Source organism: Delphinus delphis, chromosome 12, assembly GCF_949987515.2.
Source record: "Delphinus delphis chromosome 12, mDelDel1.2, whole genome shotgun sequence".
Taxonomy (NCBI): Eukaryota; Metazoa; Chordata; class Mammalia; order Artiodactyla; family Delphinidae; genus Delphinus; species Delphinus delphis.
The window spans coordinates 9,804,904-9,817,343 of NC_082694.2; positions in this window are offsets into that span (position 1 = coordinate 9,804,904).

Genomic DNA, 12,440 nt, shown 5'->3' on the forward strand with positions numbered 1-12,440 from the left:
TCGGCAGGCCTCTTTCTCTATCCATGTCCTCAAGGAACTCAGCCAGTGTACCATCAGGATGTGACAAGTGCCTTTCTGAGTCGTGTCCTTTTAGGTTCAAACGTCTACGACAGAGTTGCTGGTCCCCTACTCTCAACCCTCTTCTAACCATGGTTGTGTCCACTGCTCACCTCTTACCCCTGTTGTCAACTCAGCCCCACCTCGGGTGGGACTGCAAGACGTTTTCTTTCTAGACAACTCTGGCAAAACGTAAGTATGACCTTTGAGAACTGCTGACCCGAATACTGGAGGGTTGGTTCCAATAGAAACTAAGAATTTCTTCATTTTTACTTACAGAATTACAAGGTGATAATGAAAGTTGAGTTTTGTAATGAGTTTTAAATATCATCACCCAGGAAAGCTTTATCTCTGGGCATAGAGTCATAGCCTGTTGGAATATACTTGATGAACTGCCTCTTTCGCGTGTGTGAGGTTGGACAAATCACTTTGTTTTTCTGAAGCTTCAGTTTCTTCATCAGTAAAATGAATGAGGGGCTGGATTAGACTCAGCTTGCAGTCAAGGATACATACATGTTCAGACCACATGATCCACCCTCCAAATCAGGGTATTTGAGGGTAGGACCAGGCCTCTGTATTTTAGGAAGGCTCTACAGATGCTTCTGACATACACTGCTGGTTACTGGCCTAGATTCTTTTAATTTCTAACATTTTATATTAATACCCCTCATTTGCTTAAAGTAAAACCTGTCTAATAATAGCGCTAACATTTCCCTCACAAAATTTTGGCTACGATTGCATATAAATTGGGATTTTCTTTTTTTCTCAAGAGATACTTTATTCAGATGAATAATTCATTTATAATAAAAGAAACCCAAGTACTAATGTCTTATTAATCTATATGGCTATAATACATTCCCATGATTTAAATGAAACTAAGTACTTGATTTAGGAAGAATCCTACCGCAATACATGAGATATCTTAATTAGGAAATGTTCTATAACATTCATGAGGAACAAAGGCAGTGTAAGAGTCTCCAAGCAAAACTACCTCATTTTACTACCAAACCTTTAGGCCTGAGAATCAGAGGAAAGTTCTCATATGGGGGATGAGAATGAAGAACTGAAACTTGCCATGGAATTGAGAACAGAAATTACAGGCATGGTTAAAAAAGCAGAACGTAGTTGTAGGGAAATCACCTTCTTGTAACAGAACCCAGTGGGTGAGTCAGAAAGCAGATGAATGAGAAATCCTGGTGGGACAGGCTCAGAACAGTGATGGGCCCCAGTCTCTCCAGTCCGTGCAGACAGGCGGGAGCAGCCATCTTGGATGAAGTGAACCCTCCACCCCACCGCAGGGAATGTAGACCTCCCACTACTGGCAAAGGTGCAGCAGGACAGTAATTCTATTGCTGCTAAGTATCTCCATCATGCCAAAATCAAGCCTCAAAATCAGAACTGGCCTGAGTTATAGAAAGTAAAGTTGTTTTTCTTGCACACCCAGCTTTGTGAACTGCAATCCACCCCTGCCACAGACTTGCTATTGTCATTACCTTCGTTACTGTTATCTCTGCCTTCATGTTGGGAACCTTTGTCCTCTGCTCTGTGGCTGGAGTGTAGATAACTAACATACCCTGAGTCCTTCCTGTTCAGGTCACCATCTCTCCTCCCATTTCTCTGGGTATAAATTGCCCGCCCCCCTTCCTCCCTTCACTAATAGCTGGAGAATTCATTTATTCTCTCCCTCATTTCATTCAGTCATTCTAAAAATGCCATGTGTTAGAGACCACTTTAGGGTACAGAAATATAGCAGGGAATAGACAAGCTCCTTCTCTCCTGAAGATTGCATTCTGAAGGTGAGGGACAGAGAGTAAACAAATAAATATATAATGTGTCAGGTGGTGACAAGTGCTCTGAAGATAAATATAGTAGGGTAAAGGAATGAAGAGAGACAGGAGACAGATGCTATTTTAGAGGTGGTCAGGGAGGCCTCTCTGTTGAGCTGACATTTAAGCAGAGAGTTCTGGGAACTTATAAAAATGCTTTATACACGTGATAACTACAGATAACCAGCCAACTGGCACAGTAGCGGGACTGTTCCCTTGACAGTATACGCAGAGCCCCGTCACAATCTAAGGCTAAATCAAATGACTTCTAAAAGACCGGTAAACGCCACCTGGATGCATAGCTTCACTGATGAAAGAGAAACTGACCCAAACTAAAAACTGTAGCAGCAGAAATGGGCTTCCACTTAGGGAACAATGTTCCCTAAAACATATGCAAAATTACTCAGCAGAAGAATAAGATTGTGACAAAACCTAAATACCTAAAACTATCCAATTGGCATTTCCGAACAGTGTTTTCCCTTATGCAGTATTGATTTGGAAATGTTAAGAGAAGGTTGAGAAGTTCATGGTCCCACATTTTCCAAGCCTCCATAGGGAAATGGATAGTATAGGCTCTCAGTTGCAAGTGAGGGAGGTGACTGGCTAAGAGTAACTAGAGATCCTCATGGTGACGGAGCAGCCCTGTATCTTGATTGAGATGGTGGTTACATGAATCTACGTGTGATAAAGCTGGATGGAACTAAACACACACACAAATAAATAAGTGAACGCGTTAAAATTGGTGAAATCGGAACAGGCTCTATGGATTGTTCCAATGTTAATTTCTTACTTTTGACAGTGTATATTCCTGCAAGATGTTACCATTGGGAGAAACTGGGTGAAGGGTACACAGAATTTCTCCTGGTTTTATTTCTTGCAACCACATGTGAATACGATTATATCAAAAAGTAAGTTAGAAACAAACAAACAAAGAATTCAAGCATTCTGAGCCCTGAGCCTAAGCCTTGACGATGATGTAGGGCCAGTGGTTGCAAATGTTTTATGTGTCAAGGGATTCTTTAATTAAACAATATAATCTTTTTTTGTGTGTGTGTGGTACGTGGGCCTCTCACTGTTGTGGCCTCTCCCGTTGCGGAGCACAGGCTCCGAACGTGCAGGCTCAGCGGCCATGGCTCACGGCCCAGCCGCTCCGCGGCATGTGGGATCTTCCCGGACCGGGGCACGAACCCTTGTCCCCTGCATCGGCAGGCGGACTCTCAACCACTGCGCCACCAGGGAAGCCCAACAATATAATCTTTTTAAATTTCTGTTATTCTGAGATGTTCTGTTTATCTCCTTAATGGACAAGAAGAATAAATCTAATTTAAAATAGTTTTACAATACATTTATTATTTTAATTAAGTCCTTACTTTCTCATGACATAATCCACATAAAACATCCCAATTCAATGTAGGGGGGAAAAAACAGACTCTAAAATATTGTATTCCTTCCACAATTTCCCATTAAAATACAAACTTCTATAGCTAGAAAAGTAATCAAGAGGCAAAAAAGCTTTAAAATGATTCTCAGTGTCCGGCAACACAGCTTGAACTCCCCCACATACTACTTGCACGCGCTGTGCACTTGGAAGCTTTAGGAAGAAAGAAGTATCTTTGCTCTGCTTCGCTCCAAACCCATAGGAATAATTCCCTTTTGTTTACCTTTGTTGTTTTGATTTATCTGAAGTTTACAAAGTAGGCACTGGAGGATACTGCATCACATTTAATTTTTTTCACGTTTATTTGTTTTTAATAACCTACACAAAATGTTATGCTTAATTGTGGAAAAACAGATTTTTGAAAACTTGCATTTGAAGAACAGATTGGTTTAGCGCAGGATGATGACCTGGCTGCTGTCTGGATAGTGGTGGGCTGGCTCTGCAGGGACCACGGGAGGGGGGCGGGGGGTGGTCTGCAAGACTGTGCCTGGAAACCGCAAACCCGGGCCTGAGAAGCTGGAGAGGAAATTCCCCAGGACACGTCAGAGCTCAGAGCCCTGGGGAACTGGAGAGTAGGAAAAGGGCGAACCTGACCTCAGAGCTCAGGGCCAGAGCTGAGCCGGGGCAAGAATCCTCTCTCTGCCGCAAAGTGCGGTGACCCAGGGACCATCCCACCCGTGCAAGACCCCAGCCAGCGAGGCTCTGGAAAGCCTATTTCTCCTTCACCTTCTCTGCCTGACCTTTCCGTCTTTCTATGGTAGGAATGGACTAGTCGAGAAAAAATATAAAGAATATTTTAATTGTAACTTTAAAAAATTATGGATTTCCCAGCCCAAGATATATCATTATTATTATTTTTTTAATCAATGAGAAACATTTTCCTCGAGCCTTTGGCTGCTGCATGACCCATCTCCCAGGAGTCAGGTGCCAGGTGACAATGACAATAGCTTTGACGGGTGCAGTGGTGTCTCAGAGCACAGGAAAGGACAAGTTGTGCAAAGATGTGAGGTGCAGCGAAGTTAACTTGCTGCTTTTTAGCGTTCATATTTGATTCTAGATTTTTCTGTTAAGTTATGCAGAACCCAAATCCGGGTGAATGTCACTTGTTTTGTAGCCTCCAGCAATACGTCCAAACACTATCAGATTCCTACTTGTGCAGCCCAGGAAATTAGTACAATATTTAAGGTATCAACTCAGCTCACAGTGATCCTCTCACTGCCCCTCTTACCAGGAGTGGAAGAGCCCTGGTAGCCTTGACTATCCCGAAATACTCCCCCACCCTTCCCATCCACCCCTAACACATCTAATGGGTCCTGCTTCTCCTTCCTGAGAATTGACAGTCTGAAATTCTGGTTCTGTCTCTTCTGTGTTTTGAACAGACACTGCAGCCCAACATGTTTTATGCCATGGGGCATAACAGAACACACATCTTCAAGGGTAGGAGTGAAGCACACGAGACGCACATAGAGGGAAAATGTCCTCTGAGACATTCCTCTTCCAACTCCCTTTCTGAAACCCAGCCATAGCTCCAACTCGGGGGTCTATGAGACACTCCGTTTTTCTTGTAATAATGTCTGCCTTTCTGGCTAATCTGGCCTGAGTCCGTTTATTTTACCTTCAATGGAAGTGTCCTAATGAACCCTGGTAGGGTCTGCAAGGTCAAAGACTGCTGATTGGCTGTCACAGTACCTGGCATGTCGTAGGGACTCAATGAACAGATATTGAATTAATGCATGAAGGATACCCTGGGCAAGCATGCCATGCGTGGGAGGAAATGTCAGGAAAGCAGCGTTCCCCTGCTTTGTGGGAATGACGGAGGAATGGTGGAGCTAGTTATACAAGAGAACATACTCAGAGGAGAAGAACTGGCAGGTGGGAGTCTATCCAAAATCCTGTAAACATCCTCTCCATATTTTGATGATTTCCCAGATTGTGAATTTACCTTCAACCGTAGAAGCCAGATCTTAACTTTTCCAGCCTCCCTTTCCACTGGAGTACAGATGTTTGACTTGTGAGACACCGCTTGGAAGCCAACTCCAAGGGGAAAGGGGCAGGATCTAGGGCACCCACGTTGCCTGTGTGCTGGGCAGAGGCAGAGGCAGGTTCTGGGGATGGACCTTCCTGACCAGGTTGGTTCTGTGAACAGATTGTGGACAACGCCCATAAAAGCTCAGACCGATATGTCCCTTTAGCTCTACTAAGGACACTGTGATCTTTCTAATACCTCTTAATAAACTGACTAGAGTGGATGCAGGGAATAGAAGCTGGAGTCTTCATCATGCAGTCAGAGCTGAGAATCATGTCTGAGAGTCAAGGTGAGAATCCAAGATGAAAGCGAGGAAAGTAGGGAGCCAGGAGAGTGACTTTTCTTCTTTTTTAAAAATTTTTATTGGAGTCTAGTTGATTTACAATGTTGTGTTACTTTCTGTTGTACAGCAAAGCGAATCAGTTATACATATAGCCACTCTTTTTTAGATTCTTTTCCCATATAGGCCATTACAGAGTATTGAGTAGAGTTCCCTGTGCTATACCGGATGGACCTACAGATTGTCATACTAAGTGAAGTAAGTCAGACAGAGAAGGACAAATATCGTAGATCACTGATATGTGGAATCTAAAGAATGATCTTTTCAAACAACCAATTTTGAGATTAATTGACTTTTCTCTGTTGTTTGCCTGCTTTCTATTTCATTAATTTTCATTCCTATCTTTATTATTTACCTCTTTCTATTTTTATGAGCTTGATTTTCTGTTTTTCTAGCTTCTTAAGGCAGAAGCCTACATCATTGATTTGAAACTTTTCTTCTTTTCTAGTGTAAGCATTTAAAGTTATCCTCCTTCTAAGTGATACATAAACTTCATCCCACAGATTTTGATATGTTGGGTTTTCATTATCCTTTAGTTAGAAGTATATTCTAAGATTTCCAGTTTGACGCATGCATTAATTAAAGTGTTTAATTTCCAAACATATTGGGGTTTTCATATTCCTGATATCTTTCTATTATTGATTTTTATTTTAATTCCATGGTGGTGAAAGAACATACGCTGTATGATTTCAGTCCTGATGAACTTATCGAGGACTGTTTTATGGCCCAGGAGATGGTGTATCTTGATAAACTCATAAGCACTTGGAAAGACTGTGTGTTCCGTTCTTCTTAGGTGGAGTGTTCCAGAAACATTGATTAGGTCAAGTTGGTGGAAAGTGTTGTGTAAATCTCTGTTCTTATGATTTCTGTCTACTTTTTCTATTTAAATACTGATAGAGGAATATGAAAATCAGCTTGGTAATTTTGGATTAGTCTAGTTCTCCTTTCATTTTCATCAGTTTTTAAGATTTTCTTTTTCTTTTTAATAATCACAACCCCTTGTATCAGGTATCTATTGCTGTGTAACAAATTAGCCCCAACTTAGCTGCTCAAAACAACATGCGTTTGTTATCAGGAGTCTGGGGATGGCTCATCTGGGTGCTTCTGGCTCAGGTTTCTCACAAGTCTGTCATCGAAGGGTCAGCCTGGCCTGTATTCACAGTCATCTCAAGGCCCCCAGTTATCGTCCAAGCTCACTCATGTGGCTGTTGGCTGCCTCAGGTCTTTTCTGGCTCTGGGCTACAGGCTTGACTAGGGGGCCTATCCACAGAGCTATCATAACATGGCAGCTTTCGTCCCCCTGAGGAAACAGAGACTTTTGTAACCTAATCTTTAAGTAAAGTCATATCACTTTTGCCACATTCTGTTTATTAGAAGTGATGTTAGACTCAGCCCATACTCAGGGGTGGGGGGTAGAGAAAGCTGTGAATAACAGAATGTGGAGATCATTGGAGGTCATCCTGGAGGCATCCCACACACTCTTCAAGGCACTCAAAAGAGAAAGAGATCTCAATATATATACCTATGGAGACATACGTAAAAAAATACATGTACATACGTATACATATATGTGTAAATATATACATATTTGGTGGTAATGGATTGTCTCATGGCATCTGGAAATGCTAAGCAACCAGTGAGGCTCGAGGAGAGTGAGGCTCGAGGTGGCTATGAGGACTCTGCAGCAGGAGTTTGTTGATGGTCCTATGTAAGCTCTGTCATTTACATAACTCAGAATTCATCTTCCATGTCCATATTTCTTTGTCATAAATTTCAAGAGAATCTGATTGGACCAGCCTGGGATAGGAGTTCATAGCCAATCAACTATGACAGGGAAACAAGATCACGGAGGATAAAACCCATGACCAGAGGTCCACCCCTGTGGGCAAGGGAGCAGTGCTCATAGAGGAAGGATGGGTTATATGCCAGGTATCACCCTGGTGATGCTCACAGGTAGTGCTTCCATCAGAATACGTTGGCAGTGGCTGAAGCCGAGAGTGGACTGCTCAGGGGAGAAGATCTGACCTGAAGACCAGGGGTCTCAGGGGGCAGAGGAACATTCATAGTAGCCCTTGTGTCCTACCCTGGGTCTTTGTGTGGCCCAGGCTCAGGCCCCACACCTTTCCGTACACCTCAAAGAGATCACAGGTCTCTGTGCACCCTGTTAATGACCAAAGGAACTTTGGTGTCCTGCCAGGGTCACAGAGTAACCTAAGAAAAGGAGTTTGGCTCAGGGCTGGACTCAAGTCTTAGGTGTTGGACTGTGCCAGCAACTGTGGCCTCAGGAGGCTCTGAGCACTTGGCCTCCTCAGCAGGCAAGAGGAAGTGGTTCTGTGGTCCCACCAGAGGTTTCAAGGCATGGGCATTATCTGCTGCCACCCTGGGCTAAGTTTGGTTGTTTCAGATATTTGGCAAGTGCAAGAATTCTTTGGATGAAATATGACCCAGGGCTTGATGACTTGATCTCTCTGGTCAGGCCCCACTGGCACAAGTGATGGTCTAGGATGCCTTCTTAGCCAATATGTAGAGAAGCTAGATCTGGGGCTGAAGCAGCTGAAAGCCTATTGTTGCTTTTTTTAAAAAACAGAAAATTCCAAGCATACCTAAAAGTAGAGAGACTGGCATAACGAAGCCCTGCACCGATCACCCAGCTGCAACTGATCAATTCATGACTAATCTTTCCTCTGTAACCCTACCCACTGCAGCCATTTACCCTGTAGATTATTTTGAAGCAAATTCCATCATATAATTTCATTCATAAATATTTCAGAATGTATGTCTAAAAGATAAATTCTCATTTTAAAAAATCAATAACCATTATCACATCTAAGATAATTAAAAATTCTTCATCAAAAATCCAGCCAGTATTCCAATAGTCCCTGTTATTGCCTTTTTAATGTACAAACTCTAAAAATTAAAATTAGAATCCCCCAACTGCTTTTAAAAGCGTTCATTGGTGATAATATTCACAATAAAATATATTAAACCATGAAACAAAACAATAAATGATAAAAAGTTTAAGTTGTTCTTTACAATGTGATAAATCATGAGAAACTGAAACCAGTTTCCATCATCTTTTTTCAGGCTGCTGCTTCTTATTTTCCAAGAAGGAAAGAAAAAACGGTTAAAGCCTGAAGTCGTCATTAGGGCTATTAAATTGTCTCACCCTCTCTCCTTGCAGCCACAGGAGGGATTACAGTTCCTCAGTCCCTTAAAGTGAGGTGTGGCCACATGACTTGTTCCTACCGAAAGTTGTGAGTGGAAATGATGAAATGTCAGTTCTCATCAGATAATTTAATTTCCATTACGAGCCCCTCTGAAGCATTCTTTTCACCGTGCTATAGTGAGTGACTCAGGTTACTCCATCACCTGGGGTCCTGGAGAAACAGGTAGTGGATGAGAGAAACAAATTTGTTGTTTGAAGTCACTGAGAGTTTGAGGTTGTATGTTATCAAGGCATAACCTGGCCTACCTTGACTCATGCAAAGTGGTTAGGCTTGAGCAGGTGATTTCAGGGAAGGTCAAGCTATGGCTAATAACCTTTTAGTGAGAACCCTCTTGAGGGATCATTGGATTCACCTCTTATGATTTTACTGAATTGATCTGTGCTGTCCTTTAGGTAGAGCAGTGGAATCTTAATTCTTTGGGCTTTGACATTATTATAAGAGGTATACAATAATTAAAAGAGCACCCTGACAAATAAAACACCTTAGATGTATAAAATATTAAATAAACCTGAAGTTGAAACAAAAGATGAAACCCTGGCCTGGAGCGTCATGTCTCTGCCCTTCCATTACCTTGGACAGCTCCCTTCATTTCTGGGCCTCAGTTTCCTGTTCTGTAATGATAATCATTATTACAAAAGTGACACTACTGGGCACCTTACACGGGCTAGATAGTTCCATGGAACTTAACTTATTTAATCCTTACAACTAGCTTTCAGTAGTTAATTTTTTGTACCATTTTTTAAAAACACAAAACTGGAAACATCTTTAGAGAGGCTGCATAATTGCCCAACAATAGCTGCACGTGGAGGGGGTACTTCCAAAGCCATCCTCAACTAAAGGTTTAAGGTCCATTTCTTGTTGTAAAATCCTGTGGATTTTTTGGTGTAAGGCTATTCACAACTAGTAAAACCACATTGTCAAAAAGAGAATAATATTTTCTCCAACAAAAAGAAGCGTTTATTTGCAATCATATTTTCCATCGTGTGACAGAGCACATACTTTATGAAGATCAAGGACTCTTCTATTAATATTCCCTGGCCTGTGTACTATCAAAGGGATTCAAAGCATCAAACCTTTATGATAGAATTCAGATGTTAACTGTAACGTAGACTAACTCTGAAACACAAATATTCCCCGAGAGCTTGCTCAGACTTTCTTTCCTTTTTTCTTTTTCTTTCTTTCTCTTTCCTTTCCTTCTTTCCTTCTTTCTTTCTTTCTTTTTCTTTCTTTCTTTCTTTCTTTCTTTCTTTCTTTCTTTCTTTCTTTCTTTCTTTCTTTCTTCCTTCCTTCCTTCCTTCCTTTCTTTTTTTGGTAAATTCTTTTCTTTTTTTATTGAAGTATAGTTGAGTTACAATGTTGTGTTAGTTTCAGGTGTACAGCAAAGTGATTCAGTTATACATACATATATATCTACTTTTTCAGATTCTTTTCTCTTATAGGTTATTACAAAATATTGAGTATAGTTCCCTGTGCTATTGGTTGTCTATTTTATATATAGTAGTGTGTATATGTTAATTCCAAACTCCTAATTTATCCCTTCCCCCCTTCTCCTTTGGTAACCGTGAGTTTGTTTTCTATGTCTGCAAGTCTATTTCTGTTTTGTATATAAGTTCTTTTGTATCATTTTTTTTTTAGATTCCACATATAAGTGATATCATATGGTATTTGTCTTTCTCTGACACAGACGATTTCTTTGCCGACACTTTTCTTTTCAGAATAATTCAAAGACTTGTTCATTCATGGTCATAAAGACATTTTGCCAGCCACGCCGTATGGTTTCACAACACCAGACTTACAACGCCAAATTTAACTTGTGGTTAAAATATTGGAAATTAAAGTAATGATGTTTAGAGAAGGGAGAATTCACTTTATGGAAAACACTGCTTAGGCGTGTGTGTGTGTGTGTGTGTCTGTGTGTGTGTGTTACAGCTATGATATCTGCTCTCGGACTGCCATTACCAGCTCCACACATAATGGCCAATTCTTGGTTCCCCATTTAGGGAACTCACACTAGACTGGGCAGAGAGAATTGTGTCTCTCCTGCATCTTCATCTCAGCTAATGTTTTTATTTTACTGTCATACATTAATGTTTTAATTTTGTTTTTCATCATTTCTGGTCTCCATCTGAGCACCTTAAATATATTGGTCCTCATCTTAACTGAATATTCCTGAAATCTTTACTGTTAGGTTAAATAATAGGGAGAGGTAGGAACACCAGTCTGTCAATACATTGTTCAATGTCATTCCCCCCCCCCCCCACCGCCTCCCAGTGGCTTTCCAAGGCTGCTAATTAACATCCGACCATGATATCTTAAGTACAGGTGAATGATTACTGAAATAGGTTTCTTTAATAATGGTGTTTAGGAAAGTTCAGGAAGTCAGGGCAGCCTAAAATTCCATATCAAAGTTCTTATTGAGTATTAGCGAGGACAATGGTATAGGAGGTGAGAGGAACGGGGAAAATACTGGAGGTACCCTCTGTCCTCAAGAATATTATTTTCCTCCTTTGAATGGAAAGACCATCAAACCACATGAAATAGCTCAAAAAGTTATAGGATTAATAATAATTCTAGAAGAGAAACAGGTACTGGAGTCTGTTGAGACTTTGAAACGGCAGGCTGAAATTTTGGTTTATTTCAAACTAGGCTGTTTGCCATGGAAATGTTTTTTGGGAATGCTAGAAAGGCTAGCATTCCCAATAGGCTTGTAAAATGTGTCAGTCAGCTTGGAAGGAAAATGTTGAACAAAACCATAGTTAATTCTAGCATTTAATGCAAAATGCTTATTAGTAGAGGTGTAAATGTGGTAGCAGTTACAGTCATCGATGAGGCCCTGGTTCAAGTAAATTTGGAAATTGCAAAGGCATCTAGTTTTCTTGGAATATCTGAGTAAAACGCTTCCAATAGGATGAAATCCACATAAATAGTGGGCTCAACCCACCATCTCCCAAGCTACTATCCTCATCCTGCAGCATGAACCCGTCTGGGGTTTATTTGCCTTACCCTAGGCTACAGCAATTTACCTAATAATTGAACAGACTTAAACCTGGGGCTTCATGAATTGCTTTTTTTTCTTTTTAAGAACAATGCCATGGAAAACCTACCAAGGAATAAGGCACGCAGCAGACAGAATGAGCAGATTACTCTGTACATTAAAGGAGATTGTCAGTATGCTACATTTCTTCTTATTCCCTTATTGCTGTGGGCTTTATTCATACTCCGAACTAGATGAAAGAGAACTGAAAACAAAGAAAAAACAGTAGAAGTTGCAAAGGCTGGATAAATAAAGACATTGGTGGAACCCAGAGTTGCCTTCATTTAATTCTCCTCCTCATTTCTCCTTTGGTTCTCTCCCTCCTATGACATTTTGTACCTATCTATCTTATCCACTAAGACTTTAAGTTCCCTTGAGGGAAAGGACTGTGTCTTACCGATCTTTATCTTTTGGTATTATTTGTTCATTCATCCATACATCAGTCATTCCATAAGTGTTACTGAGAGCCTAATACATTCCAGAAGCTTGGGA